Below are 22,062 nucleotides of genomic sequence, written 5' to 3'. Positions count from 1 at the left end.
ACTAATTTACATGTCTCTGAATTCTATACACACGCACACACTCTGCCTTTCTTTGTTTTTGCTAGGAGCTGGGATGATGACAGCTTGCGTTATTCTTGAGGGAAGGATGCAGTCCCTCGTTTTGTAACACATTTTATTGCGTGTGTGTGTCTAGCTGCTTTGGAGCTGGCAGACGACATGACTTGTCCATAGCACTTGCATCTGTGGCAGTGCCACCATGAAGTGTTTACACACACAGCGCTCCTGATTGACAATTCTCTTGCGGTCCCCGTGCAATCCTTCCCATCTCTTAAAAAAAGGGAGAGTAAACTCAGGTAGTGATATCATCAGCATTTCGCCGGGTGCTTTTTTCAGAGCGCCTTCGAGAAAATCTATCTTTTATGTCCTCTTCTTTTTTGGAGCCAGGCTTAACTTCGTTTCAGTCATACACTTTAAGTTGCTCGAAGACAGCACGCTTTGTGTATTATGTTACATTAGCACGCCTGCCCTAATCGACACCCCATACATGTCTGAGCGCTGAGAATATTAGCGTGTCTTCATCTTTCCTGCAGGCTTTTGAGCTATCATCATGTTTCAGACTGTCGTGTGTGTGCGTGCACGCTGCTCTGACATCATCGTGAAGTTCACGCTTTATTCCACTGCTGCAGATGAAGAGCTCTTGCGTACAGACATCATGCGATGAGGGGACGGGGCCTCTGTGGTGCAGAGCCGTGTGGGAGTGCGGCTGTCTGTGCATCTCTCTCACTTCAGGTTTCTCTCTCTCACACTGTGGTCACAGGGGAACAGGTTCACATGAAATCAGTCAAATTCAGGAAGGTAGTTCTGGGGCTGAATGTAAACTCTGAAGGAACATTGCAGACAATCTTCTTAATCCTGACTTTTGTGTTTTCTTTGATTTAAAAATATACAAATATCCTAGTTTACTATATACATTTATTTAAATAATGGACTTTTGAAAGAAAATATTTGTATAACTTCGGAACTTAAGATGGTTTTTGCATGCATCTCAATGACAGAGTAAGCTTTGGCATGAAACTCTAGATCGCGCAGTTCTAAAGTCTAAACCAATCTGACATAAATTACCACACGGCAAAGCTGATTTGTTCCCTCCATATCAGCAGCCAATGAACTTGCTGCTCTACGTTTAAATATTGCCTAGTGATAATCGTAGCAGTACAGCGCTTCAGAAACCCTCCTCCATCCCCAACTCCACCTGTATAGATCTGCTAATGTGATCACGTAAGCTATGGGGGTTTATTCATATGTTATATGTGCAGCAGCAGCTTTCCTCATATGCACACAGCAGCAATCTGTGGATGTATTGGCAGTAGCAAGGCTCTGTATTTGCTCTGCCGCAGCAGCCTAGCAGATCTATTCCGCCAAGACCAAATATATTTATAAGTCATGTACCCTAGCATGCCAAGCCCTTCGAGAGTATTTAGGTTTTTCATGTTTTTTTAAAATAAATGAAGCCTAAAATTGTCCTGTTATTCTGACATCATTTATCCACTCTCAATGAAAAATATTTATTTAGAAGTGGTTTTGTGTCAATACAAGGAAAGTCAATGGGAGCCAATGTTGTTTTGTTACCATCGTTCTTTAAAATATATTATTTTGTGGTTCACAGACGAAAGAATGTCATACATCTTTGAAATGACATGAGAGTGAGTAAATGATTAAATCATTTTTATTTTCTGGTAAACCATCACTTTGAGGAACATACCTGACCATAAAATCTAGTTCAATTTCTTCTTTTCTAACAATCATTTATATAGGGAACCTCATTATACGATATCACTATTATGTGGAAATTTGTGTTGCACATCAGAAATTCATTCAGGTGTAAAATCATAACACGTCAGGGCAGAAAGAGGAGCAGTCTTTGAGCTGAGACTGCTAATGTGTTTTCGAGACCAGTCGTTGACAAATCCAAATGATGAATGCTCAAATGTGGAGCCGCCTGTAACACTGACTTGTCATGATTTGAAGGAGCACTTTGGAGTGCGTGCTGGTTTTGTGTCAGGGATAGGGTTGACCTTTGGATCCCTGCGTCCAGAGGTAATTTCTTTCCTTTTTTGTCTCCATGGCAACTCACCTTTTGATGAGGTCATCGCATTCCCTTATGCACATGGTGGTTCACATCTCTTTTGTGGATTATTTCAAATGTCAGGAGATGTCTCTCTTTCTTTTTTGAGATTTGCTTATCCTCATTTGGCCTGGTGCTTTTTGTGCTAAAGAGTCTCACATTTATAATCTTTAGTGAGGATCTCTTATGAAGATCAGACACAACTCACTCTAAACCAATGTCCACATGAGGGTTGGGTTTTCTTTTAGAGTTGGAATAATTGCTGTTTATTTTTAACATGGTAAATTTAAAGTTAAGATAGTGCTGTCTCAGTGAGCATTAAATATAAAGGCATGCTTTGAAAAGGGATTGTGTTCTGTGAGAAACCCTGTCCAGACGCACAAACATACTGCCAACAAGGCATTAGGAACAGAGCCAGGCACCGTACTATACACAATTCATCCCCCACAAAGAATACAGGAATTCATTTCTGTATGTACATGCTGTGCACTGCAAACATATACACATGCATGAATTCATCAATTGAAATTTGAGGAAGTTTTAATCCCACTATCAGTTGAGATGAACTTGCACCAATGTACAGCTCGAAGAGGATTAGCAAACGACACAGATACCTGAAAGAGAGCTATTGTGCGTGCACGTGAGACACCTGCCTGACCGATCTGCGACTCGATTGTTGGCAGTCCGTTCACAAAAGCCACAAGAGATCCAGCAAGGATTTGCAGGAGTCCAGCGGATCAACCCGGAACATCTCTGCACAACTCCCCATCTCATCCTCTGCTCATCTCTTCATCTCTCTCTTCATCCACCCCGTATCAGTCAGCACAGACCCAGAGGATTAGACTGGATTTAAGAACACACTGAATGTGGAGAGCGCTCCAAAAACCCACCCAAACCGTAAACCCGGGGCGCTCCAGACTAATAGAGCTTTCCACATCTCGTCTCAGTTTTGCTTGAACCCATCAAGCCAAACTGTTTTATGCTAATGTAGTAGTTAGTTGTAGTTAGTGTGTTTCCACTAAGCAAGTCAATTGGTCGTTAAATCTGCAGGACTATGATGTTGTGATGAATTATGTCATTTCTCATTGAGTCATTAAACTTAATTGAGTATGTTGAAAATCCTGTAAATGAGAAAATGAATAAAAGTTATATGCTATAAATTGATCATATTCCGTATATTAGGACTTGAATGAGAAAGGTACTCATTTAAAGTCGAGTCCTTACTACTAACGTTTAGGTCAAGGTTTAATTATAAAATGTTGAATTGCCTCGCAACTTGCCCGTTCACCGTAGAACAAATAAACACCAGAGGAAGTCACTGGACACTTGTTTACTACTGGTCACGATGACATCACATCCTTTGCACCAGCTGTGTTTCCTGTAAGGCAGATTGCAATACTATCAACCTAGGGTTGGGAAAATAGATCAATCTGTCTGTTCTGTGTCTGCAAATGCATTTTAAATACTAAGAAGTTTGTTTTTAGATAGGAAAATGTGTTAAACAAAGACAATTTTGAAAACTAGAATAATAAATTAGAGCTCTCAAGCTTTTGAACTATTTCCTGTATACTAAATGAAGAAATTAAGCCAGCATGCTCTTGAAATGTGTTTGAAGTGTTATATGGAATTATGTAGATTGCTAATCTTTTGCCCACAGCGACACGTTATACGTTATAGGAATCTCATGTATTTTTGGGAAAGACGCGGATGTGTGTGTATTTGCATGCACTACAATAGAACATATGGGGATTTCCATATCAGAGAGGAAACACGAGGACAGTAAGGAAGCTCCTCTCCAAACAAGCTCTTTAAAAATTCACGGTCGGAGGATCTCACCTCAACAGTCTGCAGTCACAATCGCAGCTCATGAGATAACCAAAGTGTCAGAAATGCTGCAGCGTTCTGTGTGTGTGCTGTCTTTTCTCTCAATGACTTTATCTGCAGTCTGTTGGAAGCCTTTATCAACTCCTTGCAGCTGTATACATAGCTGCATACAGTGGCACTATTGTGCATGTGAAAGAGACATCGAACAGAAGAATGGTAGGGTTTGTGCGCGTCTGAGTTCGATCGGGTTCGGACGGCATGCATCATCTTGTGTAGAGGTGTGAGTGTCTTCGTATATAGAGAATGTGAAGCTGACGTCACGCCCTATGTTGCATGTCGCATTGGCGCTGCCATCCTGGGAGGATTATACTCCACTGCTATTATTGTTTTGATATGTACGGTTACTTGTTGTGTTTAATATATGGAGAAATCAAAATTGAAAGGACCATGGGCTTTTTCTGAAAGACTGCATCAGGCTGTTTTAAACACATCAAGACCGACTTACCATAGTTATATTTCCTAATCAAACAAGTTGAACAAAACACTGCATTGAACGCACTAGTAGCCATCCTTCCAAGATGGCGCAACATGAAAATGTGTTTGCCTGTCTGCGTGTGTTTGTGGGAAAGTTAAGCCGTTAGAAATCTCTCTTGGGCTTGTGCGGCTCTGCGCAGAGGCTCTACAAACTTAATCTGCCAGAGACCAAGAACTAGGTCAGCCACCTGACGGACAATGTGTGCATGTCTATTACCGAACGATAAATAGAATATTGATGAAGCTCTAAATCATAAGTGAGAGGCCTTTATAACAAGTGAACTGGAAGAGTCGCTAACCGGCTGATTCAATCTGAAGCCAATAGCATAATTGTTTTAATTCACACGGTCTGACTGTTTCGCTTTTCCTATTGCAATGGGGGTTCAGCTTGCATCTTTCACACTTTTGATGTTTTCCTTTTGTTTGCGTTTAGCGGGTTTTAGTGACTGTGAGAGAATGCAAGAAATGGTCCACCAAAAAATCATCATTACCTTGTTTTGTTTGAAAACCTTTTTGTGATTATGGAACATGAGAGAGGATGTTTTGCAAAATGTCCTATTAGCTTTTTCGTGGATGGGATTTCCGTGTAGAATTTTCAATGACTTAATAGATTTTATTTTAGACTGTTCCTCACACAGTTCTGTCATGTGACTGGTGAATATAGTACCTGAATCATTGGTACTTTTGTCCCTACCGATAAAATCATTGCATGGGAAAATACAGTGGACAAAATTCACCTCTTTTGAAGCCAATTTGCTCAAAGTGTTTGGTAATGTTCCTACTTTAATAATTAAAATCACTTGAAAGAAGTGCTTTAAGGTTAAATATTTAAAAACCATTAGACACTTTAAAAGCTTTAATACAAAACATCATGTTGAAACGTAGCCCAGGAAATTGTCTGGCCTTTTTCACACCTCATGCATCCATAAAAAAATTGGTTTGGAGTTTTCTTTTTTTTTACAAGTATTTCTTCAACTAAATCTGACATTAAATGACAGTGCTTTAGAGTTTAGAGTTTTTCTCTCCGTTTTCTCAGCTGATGAAATGTTTGCTTGCAGAGTGACACAACGAAACATGATGAAACAAAATAATTTATGTTAATTCTCATTTGCTCTCTCTCTCTCTCTTTATGATTTGCATGATTGGTTGGTAGTTTAGGGTCAGCGGCTTTACTGCATTCCTCTATTTGACCCCCGGAGAGCAGGACCGAGGAAAGAGGGGTGGAATTTCATCCCCCATTTGCCCCAGTGTTTTTTGCTTCCTGTTTTCAAAATAAATATATCCATTATTGTAATTTAGACAGGGCAAGGCAATGCAAGGCTCTGTAGTTGCAAGACATCTTTTTCCTGTGCTTCTTAATGAGTGTACTGTGGTAGGCTAACCGAGACCAGTTTTACTGCACCTATGCATTGTTGTTCTTTTTTGCACATATTTCTTCTATTGTTTTCCCCTACTTTGTAAGTCGCTTTGGATAAAAGCATCTGCTTAATGTAAATGAGTGGAAGCCAAATGAGAAAAATGAGGTGATGGGAGCAATTGAGTCAGCTAGCAGGGTAATCGTGATGTCCTTTCTGCATAAGAATGAGAGAAATTAAAGAGAAAGTTAGAGACAGAAAAGCTTTCGAGACGGCAGTGTGATCGTTAAGCGGTACAAGTGCACGGGTATTGATTTAACTGTCCGTTACAAACCCACGGCCTTTGGCTGGCCTCTGATGTTAGACATAGGGCTCTATAATACACTCTGTGCCAGGCACAGTGTCATGATCCTGCTTCTCCTTGTCTTGGTTTTCGAGTCTTGTGGCAGGATCATGTGTTTTGTGTGTAGAAAGAGCATTGTTTTGGTATGTCACGCCATGCTCTCTCTTCGGAGTCGCGTCCATTAGCCCCGCCCCCTTGTTTCCTTGTTAGTGGCGCATTAGTGTTTAGTCTTGTCACTGTCCCTGGTCCATCTTCCCCTTAGTGTTTCATTCCCCTCACCTGCCCTGTGTAATCCTCCTGTTAGCTTTCCCTTAGTGTTTAATTCCTGTCACCTACTGCCACTCTCCCTTTGTAATTAGTCATCGTAAGTGTTCCCCCTTTTCTAGCCCCAGTTTCTCTCTGTCCCTTGTCGGTTCATTGTTCACATTTACTCACCTTAGTCTGTCCTGCTGACCCTGCCTCGTTTTGAATTACCCGTGTTCATGTTTCCTGTTCTTGAGTTTGTGGATTATAATTTATTTGTTATTCAAGGAACATCGTTTGTTTTGTCCCCCTTGTGGGAAGTTTTCCTTTGCATCTTTGTCTTGTTTTGTTCTTGTTTTCCCCATGGAGGGTTTTTGGTTTTAATAACGTTTTGTTATTTAACACTCGTCTGCCTGTGCATGGGTTCTGTCCTAAACCGTGACACACAGTGCTGAAATAGACTGCGGTCTTTAAATAACTAAACATTATTGCGCCTGTTGGTCAACGGCGCAATAATTTTTAGTTATTTAAAGACCGCGTCAGTAATATGCGTCTATTTGCGGGTGCACAGCGCACGTACATTCTGCTTATTACACACAGAGGGACACGCAGCAGCACACATACAAGCCAAACATAAAAAAGAAATGGATTACAACGTAAAAGATGATAATTGTGTGCATAAAGATGATAAATCAGGCTTGTACTGTAGATGGTCTGTTCGCGCACTTTAACCTAACGCACAAGCAGATGTTTTTCCTCTCTGGAGAAGCATCCAGTCTTTGCTCTTGCAAATTCTGCATTGTTAATTGCAAATTTGCCATGGTGCGAGCGCAACTGGATCTGAAATGGTATTGGAGATGAGACTGATTGGTTTTCTGCACGTTTAGCCCAAACACACCGGTGAGAATAGAGACAACCCTTTTAGACCATGCGCCCAGGCACGCCAATCTTTTTACATGTTCTTAAACTAGCAAAAGTGGATTTGAACACGCCCTTAGTGCACTTGCGCTTTAGACCATGCGTTTAGATCATCCAAATAGGGCCCATACTGTCATTATGTACGTTTATGAGAGGGGAAAGCTATAGAGAGATTGTGATATAATAACTCGGCAGGCAAAGGTTTTGAAGTGAACAAACTGTTTTGTTTCATCATATCATTCTCAGTTTTATTGTTTTTATACCAAAATAATTGATGTCCAACCCTTGATCATTGTTAGGACATAGTAAGGTCTAAATTGATTTATTTAAATTTGACTAATTTATTAATCATAAAGTTTCCTCACAGGTCAGGTTTTTGCGCAATTCACTAAATGAATGCATGCATGCTTATTCCTATGGTTATCAAACTTCATGATATTTACAAAAATAATTATAGTTACGCTCACCGAAACCTTTTGCCATTTTAACATTTCAATTTAGACATGATCTAGTTACTCAAAACGTTCTCACAAAATGCCAGGTCTTCCTACAGTTTTGTCTCAATGATGTATTAATGCATACATGTTAAGACATTTGCATATTATCATTTAACAGATGCTTTTATGCAATGCGACTTACAAATAAGAGACAAGCGAACAATTTGCCAAATGAAGGCTCCAATATCTGTAGTGTAGATTTAAATCTATGTCAATACAGCGGATTTTAATAGATGAAGCTAATAATACACTATGAAGTGCTTTTAGTTATGGGTGCAGTCTCGCATCCACAGTCAATCAATTATTTGAGTATTTTAATCACCTATAAGCCACAGGATTATGGGGTGAAATGGAAAAAGGACCTGAGAAACTCCTGTCATTCTCATTATGAGTCCATGAAGGCCAGGGGGAAAGTTGGTTAAGCATGTGTGGAGGATGGAGGGGGTCTGTTGATCTGCTACAGGTGCTCAACATAAGCTCTGATGCTAATTACATCTGCCAGTGACGGCGGCGGTCTGTTGCCATGACCACAGCAGGGTGTGTCTGACTCCTTATTCCCCACCGATGGGATCAGGTGTGTGATACACGTGATTAAACTCTCAACATTATATTGGCTGCAGTGTCATGAAAGATGTAGTGAAAATATACACAAGTAAACACACACAAAAATAGCCTTCAGTGACCGCTTTGTTGAGTATGCTTTATCTTAGTAGCTTTATCTTAGTATCTTTTTATTGTTGTTTGCATCGCGATGGGTTTTACTAGTTTGGGAGTACCGGGTAGCAGAAAGGCTGGTGTTTGGAGTGTATTTTAGTTAGCAGTGTATAAAAAATTTAGGCCATCTAGCGGTGAGGTCGCAGCAAACGGCTCACTCCAGCCCTTCCTGACACAGGGCAAAGAGGTCGTCACGTTTTCGCTTCTTGGGCGAAGAAGATAACATATTTGACATATTAACATAAGATTAACATATCATTCACACTGTAGAGCAGTTTGTCCATTAAGGGCTACTGTAGAAACAACATGGCGAATTCTATTGAAGTGGACCTGCAACGATATATATGTGTATATATATATATTAGAAATAGCTCATTCTAAGGTAATAAAAACATAAGGTCTTTATGCATCTCTGAAGACATAGTTATGAATATTATGTTGCATTTCAGTCAATAGATCCTCTGAAAAATTACACACAGCACCTTTAAGATTTTGTATTGAAAATGTATGCAAGTATTGTTTATCTATAAAGGAAGTATTGTCTATAGTGGTCTCAGATTTATTAACCCCTTTTGTGTGTAAACAGAAAGTGACTCTTTCTCTGCCGATTGCTAAATTTCCTGTTATTTTCTAATAGACCTAATGAGCCCACAAATTAATTTGTTGTTGTAAAATGACTGCTTGGTCATTTCACCAGCCCCGTGTCATAGACTGAGAGGTGTTGGCAGTGGGTGGTTGTGTTAATTGTGAGGTTTACAAGGAGAAAATACTTTCTCGGTGGCAAAATGAATTATCACTTGCATGTTCTTCCACATTCATTCAACCCACAGGAAAGCGTGTTTTAAACAGGCTTAGCACTGCATATTTATCATGGTAAATGCTGAAACCCTCACGTTACTCTTGTGAATGTGTGTGAATGTCTAAAATCACTACTCTGTGTTTTGCTGGTTTCCTGAGCAGAGATAAAATGTGACTGGTCAATGTTTCTTCAGAGCGACTGTGTGTGTGCGTTTGTGGTGGGCAGAAAGGGAGGGAAATGTTCACCTGAATGAATCTCTAATGGCAGGAAAGGGATCTATTCATTTGTCTGTCTCAAACTGGTGTGCCATCTCTCAATTGCAGTGTGTGTGGATGCGTGTGACTGGATCTGTAAGAGGTATGGAGGCAGGAAATGTTGAGCATACATGACTGTAATATGGGGGTCGTTGTATTAATTTCCTCCGCGTTCCCCAATGTGTTACCTTTTGATTCAGTTTGGTTGTAAATCAGTTTTATCGTTCATAGCAATAATTCATTTATTAATGCATAAATGTAATCATTGTAATTTGCTTAATTCAGCCATTCTAAATGAAAAGTCATTTTATTTTGTAATAAAGTTCAACACAAAATCAGTCAACCTCTACCTTCCGTTTTTGTCAAATTGATGATGGGCATTGTGTTATGGAGGAGAAACAGTGAGAGAGATGAAACCGATTCACAACTCACTTTTTTGTGGCTCCTCCAGCTTTACTGAAGTCTTCTCTCTGCTTCTCTTCTTGTAACACTTTTATTCTGTCAGACGGTGGACGTTAGAATAATCTTGTAAAAAGTGAAAGAATTTGAGTCAGGGAGTGAGGGGAAAAGGGTAGAAAAGAAAGTGTTTGTGTGTGTGTGTGCGTGCATGGGCGTTTGGGTGGGGTGTTGGCAGTAATATGGCTGAGATCACTGTGGGCTGAACTGAAGAATCACATTTCACTCACCACAACTAAACACATGTACAGCTGCCCCAAAGACACATTTCAATTTCATCTTGATTGAATTTGCTGCGGCACAGCATCTTTGTTTCTATCAAACTTTGTCACTTTTATTTCTGTTTCACTTTCAATCTAATGACCTGATTTTTTGTATTAGTGAAGTTCGTTATTAAAAAAACGCATCACTGCAGTTTGTACCTTTTAAATTCTACAGTGTTTTTATCAAGTTGTATATGCAGTATTGGTGGTATTTGTTTCACATTGCTTTAACAGAAAGCAGAGATGTTCGTATTTGGACTGTACTTTGATACTCACCTACCCATAGTGTTGTGTTTATGTACAAATATATCTTTCTACAATGAATATGGTTAACATTATTACATAAGTCTAAGAGAATTAAAGGGACCCGACTCCTTTACAGCGCAGATGTGAAAACAGAAGAGAAGAAATCTCTTTTCTCTATGAATCAGTCAGCCAGGGCACAACCTGTTGTTTCTTGCTATTATTTAGGGTTAGGTTTTTTTTTAAAGCTGTGTAAATTGTCCCTCATTGTGAGTGATTCCTCTGAGAATGTTTTTTTTTTGTGCTATTACTTTTCTATGGCATCAGATTTATGATTTTCCCCCTAGGGGGCAATGAATCTAGCAAAAAACCTATAGACTTAAAGAGACTTTTCACTTGGGCTAGTAAGCGTTCATCTAGGAAACCACTCAGCAACTATTCTGGTCACCTTAGTGATATACTGATATATCGATCACATCAATTTATAATAAGCCATATTATTATACATTTAAAGGGATAGTTCACCCAATAATGAAAATCTGTAATAATTTACTCACCCTTTAAGGTCCCATTCCCCGCGATCCCATTTTTCAACCTTTACATTTACATTTAGTCATTTAGCAGACGCTTTTATCCAAAGCGACTTACAGATGAGGAAACATTGGAAGCAATTGTAACAACATAAGTTAGTTAGTGTGTATAGTATAACATAATATAGTTAGTATAACAACCTTTAGTTAGTGTGTAATATTGCTGTAAGAGCATAAAAAATACCTGCAAAATTATAAAGCTCAAAAGTCAGTGCCCAGCGAGATATTGTCTTTAACAGGATTCACTTTTCACGGACTAAAGGGAACACCTGGATTTGGACTACAGCCCTCTACTTCCCGGGTACATGATGTCACTATTCCGAGTGCTTTTAATTCCAAAGGAATACGCCAAAAAAGGTGCAAGGTCTTCCTTAGAGAAGAGGAAGAGCCTCTGGAGTAGTATTTGGTTATCAGAGATTGTAAACATTTGACTGAGCTACGCGCTAAACTACTTTCATTACAGGCCTACAGCTGGAGATAAGAATTCAGCTACACACATTTGGATAACCAACGGTCAAATAACAGTTTCCATGACTTTTTACATCGGCTGTGTAAGCTGTTCTGTGTAATACACTGATATTTTGTGTGTGCGCTGCGCACACTTCTATGAAACTTCCTTTAAAGTCCTGCTTGCATATGTCTCCTGTTCAATCTGCTTGTTTTATTATCCAACTCGGGTCCAATAGAAAGGCAAAACTAACGCTTCTGTTATTAGTGTTAATTAATATTACCGGTCTGACGGCATTTGGTCCGGTGTCATTTCCCTTGCCATAGCAGGAAAATAATTGCAATCTCTAACAAAGATTGACGTTTGTTTATGCACTAGCAGACCTCCGTTACACTTCGATCGATCCGCATGTTTTTAAGTGATGCTGACACCATTGCTACTGTTTATTGCTAAAAGCCAAACTTTATAAATACAAATGCACTGAGAGGGGCACCGACAAATCACAACAGCCTGTCAAGCGGAAGCTCACTGATATGGTATGGGTGGGACATCTACACACACACACACACACACACACACACACACACACACACACACACACACACTCTAAGCGAGGAACCAATCACGACAAACCTGCTCACCAATCCGAACGTTTTGGAAGGAGGGACTTTATATAGACCGGAAGAAATCCAGTCGTTTTGTTAGAAGAGAGACAGCTATGAACTATAGACTTGAAATATAAAGCGGTTTTTTTAATTAGAAACATGAACATCCATTGTTAAACACCCAAAAACATTATCAAAGCCTCAAAAACAGAAAAAGAATGGCTCCTTTAAGTTGTTCCAAGCCTATATAAATTAAGTTGTTCTGCTGAACACAAAAGAAGATATTTTGAAGACTCTGTATGCAAACAGCTCTGGGGCACTATTCACTACTATGTAAAAAGCGCTTTATAAATAAAGTTGACTTGACTACCATTGTAAGAAAAACTCATGTGGTGCCCTTGAACTGTTTGGTTTTCCACATTCTTCAGAATATATTCTTTTGTGTTTAATAGAACAAGTCTTGAACAAATTGAGGGTGAGTAAATGATGACACAATTTTCATTTTTTTGTGTAAACTAGCCCTTAAACATTATATATACACCATAACAACGGCACATCATTGCCCTACCAATAGCTCACAGCCGTGCATGAGCAAGTGTTACATTTTCTTCATAAATGTGAAAATCTAGTCGCTATTCACAAGAGCAGATCAGCAGCGCTAATAAATGGTCTTGAATACTCTGTAGATCTCTTCTTTGTGCTTTGACAGAATTTCAGAAGGTCTACATAGCATAACTGGAAATGCATGACAGAATTAAACCTCAGAGTTATTAAATAATTTTTTTTGACTGGTGGGTGCGCTTTATTGAAACTCAATGAGCTGAATGAGTCAACCGATTCAGCAACAAGGTGATTGATGTTCTGCCTGAGTCTTAAAATGAATCTGTCTCTAGTTCTTGGATGTCAGTTATAATCCCAATCGCAATTCGAGTAAATCTTTCAGATTCAGATATTTTAATCCTGTGTCCTTTATGGGTGCTGTCTTCTGAAGGAACAACTCTATGCATGTGCTTCTCACACAGCTTTTCACTTGTTTTGAGCTGTGCTAGATGGGGACTAAGGTGATTACAGTGTCATTTACACTACATTTTGGATAAATCTGTCTGACAAAGTATAGTTGAGCTACTGGAGTCTGTGCTTGTTGTTCAGTCAAAATTGTTGACAAAAGGTTTTTTTTAACTGATGCAGTTTTGTGAAACTTTTGAATGTTATTGCAGTAAGAGGTTTGTTGTTGTTTTATGATGGGATGTTGTGAGCGTGAATTTTACATCGGTTGAGAATGTGGCTTGCATGCCGTGCATTTTAATGAAAAGCAATATTACGTTGGTTTCCAGCGGGTTCAACACACACACAAACCACTATCCACAAACACGACCTCTCCATGCATAAACACAGATGCTTCGCATGTTTTAACAGTCTGTCCAAAGTACCGCATGACCGTTTTGGGAGCGGCGCCACAGACGTTTCTCATCCTCTCTAAGGCGTGGTGAAGGGCCAGATGGACAGAGTCACGGGTTGTCTCAGATGACGTGCCTAATGTTCAGATGTTATTACACACACACACACACACACATGATTGGAGGGCAGGCCTTTGTGGTCTGTGAATTCACATGCTCAGCTGTGAAAGAACACAGAAGTGTTATAGGAACCGTAGTGTAGTCTATGTAAGCAATCCAAGCAGACTTTGTATTACTCTCGGCTAAGTGCCAGAACATTACACAGCACAAGTATTACACGCCATGTGCGTCTGAATGCTTCATAAAACTCTCGTAAATTCTGCCATCTCACTATGTGAGCAATTGCACTTATGTCATACCGCACTGACAAGTGAGCTGTGATTTTCCTTTTATACCGTGTCAGTTGGCCTTTCGGATGTAGTGGGAGAGAAAGTGCATAGTACCAAGATTTTGAGTTTGATTTTTGTATTGTTTTTGTAGCGAACATTTGGGCAGGGAGCACTGTTTGGTGCCAGTGCAGTTCTTAAAACCAGTCCTATGTTGGATTGATGGTCTTAACTGGTTTAAACTGATCTCCCAGTTTGAACACTGCCATTTCATCTTGGTTTCTAGCAAGTTTTTCAGTTTAAGCAGGTCAAAAGACCTAAACCCACTTTAAAACCAGCAAACAGGCCAGTTTAGACCAGCAAACCATTTTGGACTGTTTTAAGTTGGATTACTGAGGGAACCCTCACATGCCTGAATAACAGAATGTTGAGCTTTAATAAACTACAGTATTATAGATCGGCGTTATTGTGACCGATTGTACTCCTGTAATTCTTGGTTTAGGTTCATTTTCTCCAAAGGGGTAGTTCACCCAAAGTTTTTGCATTCTGTCATCATTTACTAACCCTCTTGTCATTCCCCGGTGTGACTTTCTTTTGCAGAACACAAATGAAGAATGTTGGTAACCGAACACCGACGGTACCAATCGACTTGCATTGGTTTTGTGTCTATACAATAGAAGTGAATGGGTAGCACTCATGCTCAGTTTTCACATTCTTCAAAATATCTTCTTTTGTGTTCTGCAGAGTAAAGAATGTCAAATGTATAAAATTATGACAGAATCTTCATTTTTGGGTCAACTATCTCTTTAATGACCCTGCTGCAGTGGCTGACCTCATACAGGCATCATTGACACTGCATAGTTCCTGGAAAAAAATCTCCTTTTCCTGCAAAGCTTGCCACTTCCTTATGGTTTGAGTTGATGATTGTATAGATGATCTGATCCATTAGCAGGAAGTCAGTGTCAGGCTGTGAAGTGGAACAGAGGCTGCTTCCTGCCACATTGCCCTGATGGCGTCAAACCTGAGCGTATGATGGCGCGTTCGCATATAGAGAATTTGTGTATTGCATCCCATTAGGAGCTTGCCAGAGAGAGAAAAAAAGGAAAATGTTAGTCAGGAGTATTGCATTTCTGTCTTTTCATTGGCACGCATGAGTGAGAGAGGACTAGGTGCATTGACTTCTTGACAGAGCCGAGTAATTTATGTTCCTCCGAGCAGCGATTCATAGAAAGCATCACTCTTTAAATCACTTTCAAAGCTATTGAGGAGATTAATATCCGAATAGCTCCACCGACATGAGCCATAGAAAAACAATCCATTCACTCTCTTTTCAACATCATTAAAAACACTGTAGAATAGGAACTCAATTTCTTGTTGGGTGTCCAGTAGTCTATATAGTCTTGCCTGGTTTTAAATGACAGCTTCCCATTCACACTAAACAAAGTCAGGATGCTAATGTCATAGATTATTTTCATAAAATAATAATGATATTGCTTGAATGCACAAACAATAAGTCCCTTTTGAAAAAAGCATCTACAGCAAAACGTAATGTTGCTTTAAGTGTGCGTGAGAGTAAATTTGTGGGAGAGTAAAGCTGAGAGTCAGCTCAACTGAGGAGTTTAGCTCTCATAGGGTGATAAAGTATTGAAGAGGGAAGAACAATTGCTTTTATGGTCAGCTTGAAATAGGAGAGTTGATCTTTATTGAGGAACACAATCGGCCGTGTGTGCATGTATGTGTTTACAAGTGGGATAATAGAAGTATTTTATTTTCCTGTGCCCATTTAATATCGATTCTTATGGATGTGACAATCTGACTATAGAAGACTATGCGTTGAAAACAAGAGACCTCAAATGGGTATTAAACTACCAAATATTGACATCTGACCTATCAATACTGTGAAAACCAAGGTTGACATTTGCCTGAACTGTGTTTGCTGTTCCCCTGCTTTGCAACAATTCAAAATAGTGAAAAATGAAATTAATAGAAATAAATCGAAATATAATTTAATTCAATTAAACCATCTGCATGAGATTTCAATACCCACTCAGTATTCTGCTGTCTCATATATGGTGTTAAATTATTTTGCAAAAAGTTATCCAGTCATAACATATAACAAATGATTTACTATTATTAGTCTTCTGTGTACAGTAACAATAACTTTATTGTACAGGTTGGAGAGAGTGATAAATGGTGACGTAAATCTTAACTTCGACAGTTTCAGTGCAAGAAACCTTGATTAAAGTGGGGGGAAATCTAAATGCAGGTGTAGAATATGTCACCTTTGCATGCGTGTTAAATTCAGTTTTATCATGTGAAGGTGTTTGAGTAGATAGGAGTCTTTAATAATTTGCCCTTTGTTCACCTAACACCCGTTACCATGGTGCTTGGGAAAAGCGCTAACGCTAGTTGTGTCACACACACACACACACACACACACACACACACACACACACACACACACACACACACACACACACACACACACACACACACACACACACACACACACACACACACACACACACACACACACACACACACACACACACACACACACTAGTTATATGTGATGTGTGTTGTTGGGTGGCCTGTGGAATGGCCTGTACAGTTTGAGGGATTAGAAAACTGCCTTTGATGAAGTGTGTCGGCTGGGCGACTGTCACTTCACAGTGTGTCAAAGCTCCACTGATAGAGATGTTGGGCTGCATGCTGATATTTTATTCATCTTGGTTTGAAATGCGGTGCGCCTGAGCTGCATGTTTTTGGAGGATAACCGATTCTAACTACATCATTTCTACCAACACACTCATCTCCTTTGAGAATGCAGGAGAGGCTAAAAATTAGGAAACAAAATGTATTTATTTGGTGTAGAAGCCCAACTTCTGGGAAATCTGTCTGGAGCTGCAATGATCTTATTTAATCTTTTGTGATTATGATTTTTCGGTGCAGGTGAATGTTTTTGCATGCAGGCTGTTTCATTCTTGGAGTGCTTTTTTTATTTCCCTTGAGTATGAGAGTTAATCTCTAGTTTTGGTGGTCATTTCTTCTAAGACTCTTTAAAATATGGGACATTCGGGTCACACTGATGAATCTGTTTTGTGCCATATCCCGATACTATTTCTGTTGCCATTTCCTTTTCTGTCACTCTACTAATAAAAGACCACTGATCATTATCCATATATCCAAATATGCTTGTACTGTATATTGTTCGATCACAATATTTTGTCTATATACAGGTACAGTACATTCTGTCATCATTATATCCATATAATATACTGTATATACATTGTTTGTTACTGCTGCGCACAAGCACACGCTGGTTGATATCTTTAACAGATTATGTTTTTGTGTATTGCAGAGAGCATGCGCGAGTAAACGGTGTCTGTGGCGGGACCTCAAGCTCCTCCACTCTCCAGGAGTCCCTTTGCTGTAGGACACGAGACCCTCACCCACACTTAGTTCAGCAGGTATGCAGGGAAAACACAGCAGACAGTCATTCTGTCTCTACAATGCTTAACGTGAATCAGCCATATCTCAATTTTACTCACAAGACATGATTAATTCAGTGTGACAATGATGCAGACATTTCTTGTGTCTGAAGGGAAATATTCGAAGAGTCGTAACCAGTGTTGGGAGTAACACATTACAAAAGTAACAATATTACGTAATATATTCGTTTTTGCTTTAACATTTACATTTAGCTGACGCTTTTATCCAAAGCGACTTAAAAAGAATTCAGGGAGCAATCATAAAAGAGCAATATACGATAGGTGCTAATACAAAGTTACTAGTTTCAACAAAAGCTAGACCACTACCTGTTGAGAGAAGAGAGAGGGTTAGTGTTTTTTTTGTCTGAAAAACGCAGTAATACATCGTATTACTAATTAAATTTGTAATAAATTCTACTGGATTGAATGGTTATGATGGGAATATTATTGGTTGTAATGGAAACAAAAGGCTCTACTGGTATGTGTTGGGTTCTTTTGACAAGACCATTAAATCATACTCAAATAATGTCCAAAATACACTACAAAAAAGTTATTTAATAAAACCTAATGGAGTTTTAATGAAAACAATCCTGTTTCTGTGGTGGTTTTTTTTCAGCAGGGTAGTCATACTTTTGTGATTATTTTGATCAAAGACACTCAAAAGTAACGCAAAAGTAGTGTAACGCATTACTAGTCAAAGACAGTAATATTGTACTGTAACTAATTACTTTTAAATGAGTAACTAGTTATATTTAATTTATTACATTTTGGAAATAACTTGTCCAACACTGGCCGTAACACATTGTAAAATGATTTTCCCCGTGGCTTGCTCCTGTATTATGAGAAATGTATTTTTCATTTTGGAAAGCATGTTTTTTTTAAGTAAGGAACAATGTGTTTGCTAAAAATACGTTTTGTCCTCACGCACTGTAAATGTGCGCATGTCAGTGGAACTCCTAACTCCTAAATGGACAGTAATGCAGATTGATCGGGCTAATGCCACAAAATGGCAGAATGATGGCAAATTGAAGTATTTAATTTTACTTGCTTTTACAGCCTGGCTTTGCATTGGTAATCAATTTGTGTTTGTTTTCTGCTTTGGGTGCAGTTTTTGCCGCACACCTTCTTCCATCTTCCTGTCTGTTTTTGCTCTGTTCTGTTGTTGTGTGTGTGTGTGTGTGTGTTGTGCTGGTTTGAACGAGGTTCTGCTTGAGGCATGCAATCATCTGTGAGAGGAAGAGGAAGTTACATACATAAGCTTGGTGGGGGGGGGACTTTTACCTCATGCACATGTGACCATTTTCTTTATATTGAACACTATTATTGGATTCTTGATCTAATTGGTTGTTATTGACCTCCAAAGGTTTTTTAAGGATTTTTAGAACATCTTTTTGTGTGGCTCGGAAACAATTATATAAATTTGGAATTATTCTTAAATTGTAAAGGTCCGGTTTTAAAATTTAGCAGCATCTAATGGTGAGGTTACGAATTGCAACCAACAGCTCAAGTCACCCCTCCCCTTTTGAAGCACTATGGCTGCTGACACAGGGCTAAGATGTTGTTGAGTTTCCACTTCTTTGCAGAATGAGTTAAAGTATTTATGAAACGTGCTTAGTAGAGACATTTTTCAGTTTAGGGCTACAACATGGCGAATTCACCATAAAAGGAATACCTGCGCTGTATGTACATAGAAATAGCTTATTCTAAGGTAATAAAATATAACATTTCATTATGTACGGTCTTTATACACCACTAGTTATGTATATTACATTGCATTTCTATCAATAGAACAGATCCTCCAAAAAATTACACACTGGACCTTTAAGAAAATTGCTGGCTTGAAAATAGAGCAGAGAAACCTTGAGGGGTTCCTGTTCACTATGCCAGTCTATTTCGAGCCCCCCAACACGCACGCCACACCCACGCTTTGTCTTCGGGCCTCTGACATCACCGCTTATTGCCGAAGTCTGAAATTAGATGGTTACATTATGCGCTATAGTTGCATTCTGGGTAATTCTGCTGACCTCTAAAAACATACAACAGGGTATGTCCTGTTACACTGTTTCCATCAAGCCCAACCCCATAAACACACAGGATTCATGGGAAAGTGAAAGTCACCTACCTCTTTAACCATATCCTGCTTCTTTTCTTAATTCTCATCTATCTTTTCTCCAGAGCAGTATGTTTATTCAAGGAACGTTGGAATATTTCCATACGGCTAGCAGATATTGTTTGGTTATGGGCCTACACACTTATCTCCTGTAACGGTATGTGATGTTTTAACCACATTGAGCAAACATAAAGAGCAGAGACGGATGGTATAGACTGGAATGACTCCCACACACCGCTGAAGTTTTACAGGAGCTTGGACGTCTCAATGTAACAAGAGCTGGACATGCACTGCAGAAGTCATTAGAAGACTTTTCCAGAGCTTGCCGCGATAACTGGACTGGATCTGTTAAACACCCAGGAATCGTTGCCTGTCACCCAGCTGGTGTGTGTGTGTGTATAAGAGAGAGTTCATTATGCATGACTGTATCTTGGTTGTGTGTTAATTATGGAACTAAGTCTGGCAGCTCCATCCTTCTCGAAGCTGGATTTTCTCTTTGAGGTTTTATCAATTGCACACACATACACACACTACACATTCATACTCAACAATCTTAACATTTTCCGACACCCCTTCTGAATAAATGAATTATCATTTAGGAAGGGGTCGTCTATTTCTCTTTCTCTCTCTGTTCCTCTCTCTCACTGTTAAGTCCTTATCGGGGGCTGTTTGCTCTGAAAAAACGGACTAGAACTATCTATGCAAATTTCCCTCTCTATTTAGAAGTACATTTGTATGCTTGCTAATTTATTCCTGAGGTCAAATCAGTTCAGAAAAGACAGAAAAAGTAAATTTGGTGCTGAATGAAAAACACCCCCAAAAAAACGTAAGTCTTGAGTGGAGTTTTCTGTGCTGTACTTTTTGTGTATGTGTGTTCTATCAGTCAGTGTTTGTTGTGTTGTGTGTGCTGGTAAATCTCCAAAGAAACACTGTGAAGTGTTAAGTGTGTAGGTTGTTGCAGGAAATGCTTTTAACTGCTAGTCTTAATTATATTTAGTGTGTAAAACGCTTAGCACAACAGTGACTTTAGGAAGTATTTAGAAGTTTCTTGACAAGAATGCATGTTTGTGCTTGTGACGACTTTCTTTCCATTCAGAAGAACATTTTAAATAAAATCAACATCGAAGAAAAAGCATAGTAAAAAAATGGCAGTTAACCACAGTCCTATACAGAGATACTGAAATAGACATCAAAAACATAAAAAGTGTGCTATAAAGACGGCAATGGAAAGAAACATCAAAACGTGAGATAAGAAAACTTTACCTAAAACAGCACTTATTAGTCTGGGCAAAATGAAAGGTTTTTAACCTACTGTAGATTTATATTCATTTTCTGATCTGTATTATAAAACCCAAGAGCTCTGATGATCTACTTTAACATTGTTATCGTTACTAATCCAGCATTATTTAATACAGTAGTGAGTAAAAGTCATCTCCAACTTTGGTATATTAACATATTTTACTTTTATTCAAATATATTATGAAATATAATAAAGAAACTCTCTCTTTCTCTCAACAGTTGTTCTAGTTTTGTTGAAACTAGTAACTTTGTATTAGCACCTGTTTTATTATTGCTCCTGTATGACATATCGCTTTATTGCTCCCTGAACTCTCTTTAAGTCGCTTTGGATAAAAGTATCTGGTAAATGAGTGAATGTAAATGCAACATGCAAGCTCGCTGATACATATTACATAGTTGTGATTAAGCTTTTAGATGGGGGGGATTGGCAAAAAAAGACACAACACATAAGCAAAGCTTATGAGTCAAGGCCCTAGAGAAAATATTACTACAATGGAGGATAAGCACATATTAATACATTTTAAAATGACAGTTAAAGTATGCGTTATATGTATTCTTTATTGTCTTTACGGTTCTTTTGACTTAAAAGGACAGTCTACCATATAACATGGATGCTCATATAATTGTTTAAATCATCACGCATTAATCATTCAGTGTGCATGATGCATATTTATTAAGGAAAGGAGCAAGCATACTAAATCAACATATTAACATAACCCCCATCGCACAAAGATGAATCATAATTCACACAGACAGGAATGCACTATGACCAGGTTACATCACACGTGTTGTACCCCCTACTAAGAGCTTTGACCGCTGCGTGTAAGCTATTCTTCAATGTCTGTAGTGTGCGTATTATGCATATTATTTGAGCTGATAGTGATAAAGCAAAGCTCGCCTGGTATAATATATCCTATTCCTGCTGTAAAACCATCAACCTCATCATTCACCTTTTGTGCTGCTGTATGGGATCGACTAATTTAATATACATAATTCATAATTCAATCATGTAGTGTGCAGATGACCTGTTATTGCCTATGCAGTACGTGCCCTTCCTGTATGTGTTGCAAAGGGTATCTAATTTTTTTTACTGCATTTAAGTATTTTGAATCTTTTCCAGACATCTTTTCATTGACAGCTGTTTGATTGACACAGAGGTTCTTCTGACCAAAAAGATATCACACTTTAAGTACAATTTATAGTGAAA

At 38.8% G+C, this 22,062-nt stretch overlaps 1 protein-coding gene across 2 annotated transcripts in view; it reads left to right on the top strand.

Moving 5' to 3' along the window:
• Nucleotides 1-22,062, top strand: part of galnt1 (UDP-N-acetyl-alpha-D-galactosamine:polypeptide N-acetylgalactosaminyltransferase 1) — a 65,933-nt gene that overhangs the window by 8,013 nt on the left and 35,858 nt on the right. For both annotated transcript variants that reach the window (XM_079470056.1, XM_079470057.1), the window contains exon 2: nucleotides 17,317-17,425. The gene's annotated coding sequence lies outside the window, so the exon portion shown is untranslated. The remainder of the gene's footprint in view (nucleotides 1-17,316; nucleotides 17,426-22,062) is intronic.

The sequence above is a fragment of the Barbatula barbatula genome (genome assembly GCF_947034865.1).
Source record: "Barbatula barbatula genome assembly, chromosome: 12".
Classification (NCBI taxonomy): domain Eukaryota; kingdom Metazoa; phylum Chordata; class Actinopteri; order Cypriniformes; family Nemacheilidae; genus Barbatula; species Barbatula barbatula.
The sequence above is the reverse complement of the archived record's forward strand: the minus strand, read 5'-3'. Positions and strand labels throughout refer to the sequence as shown.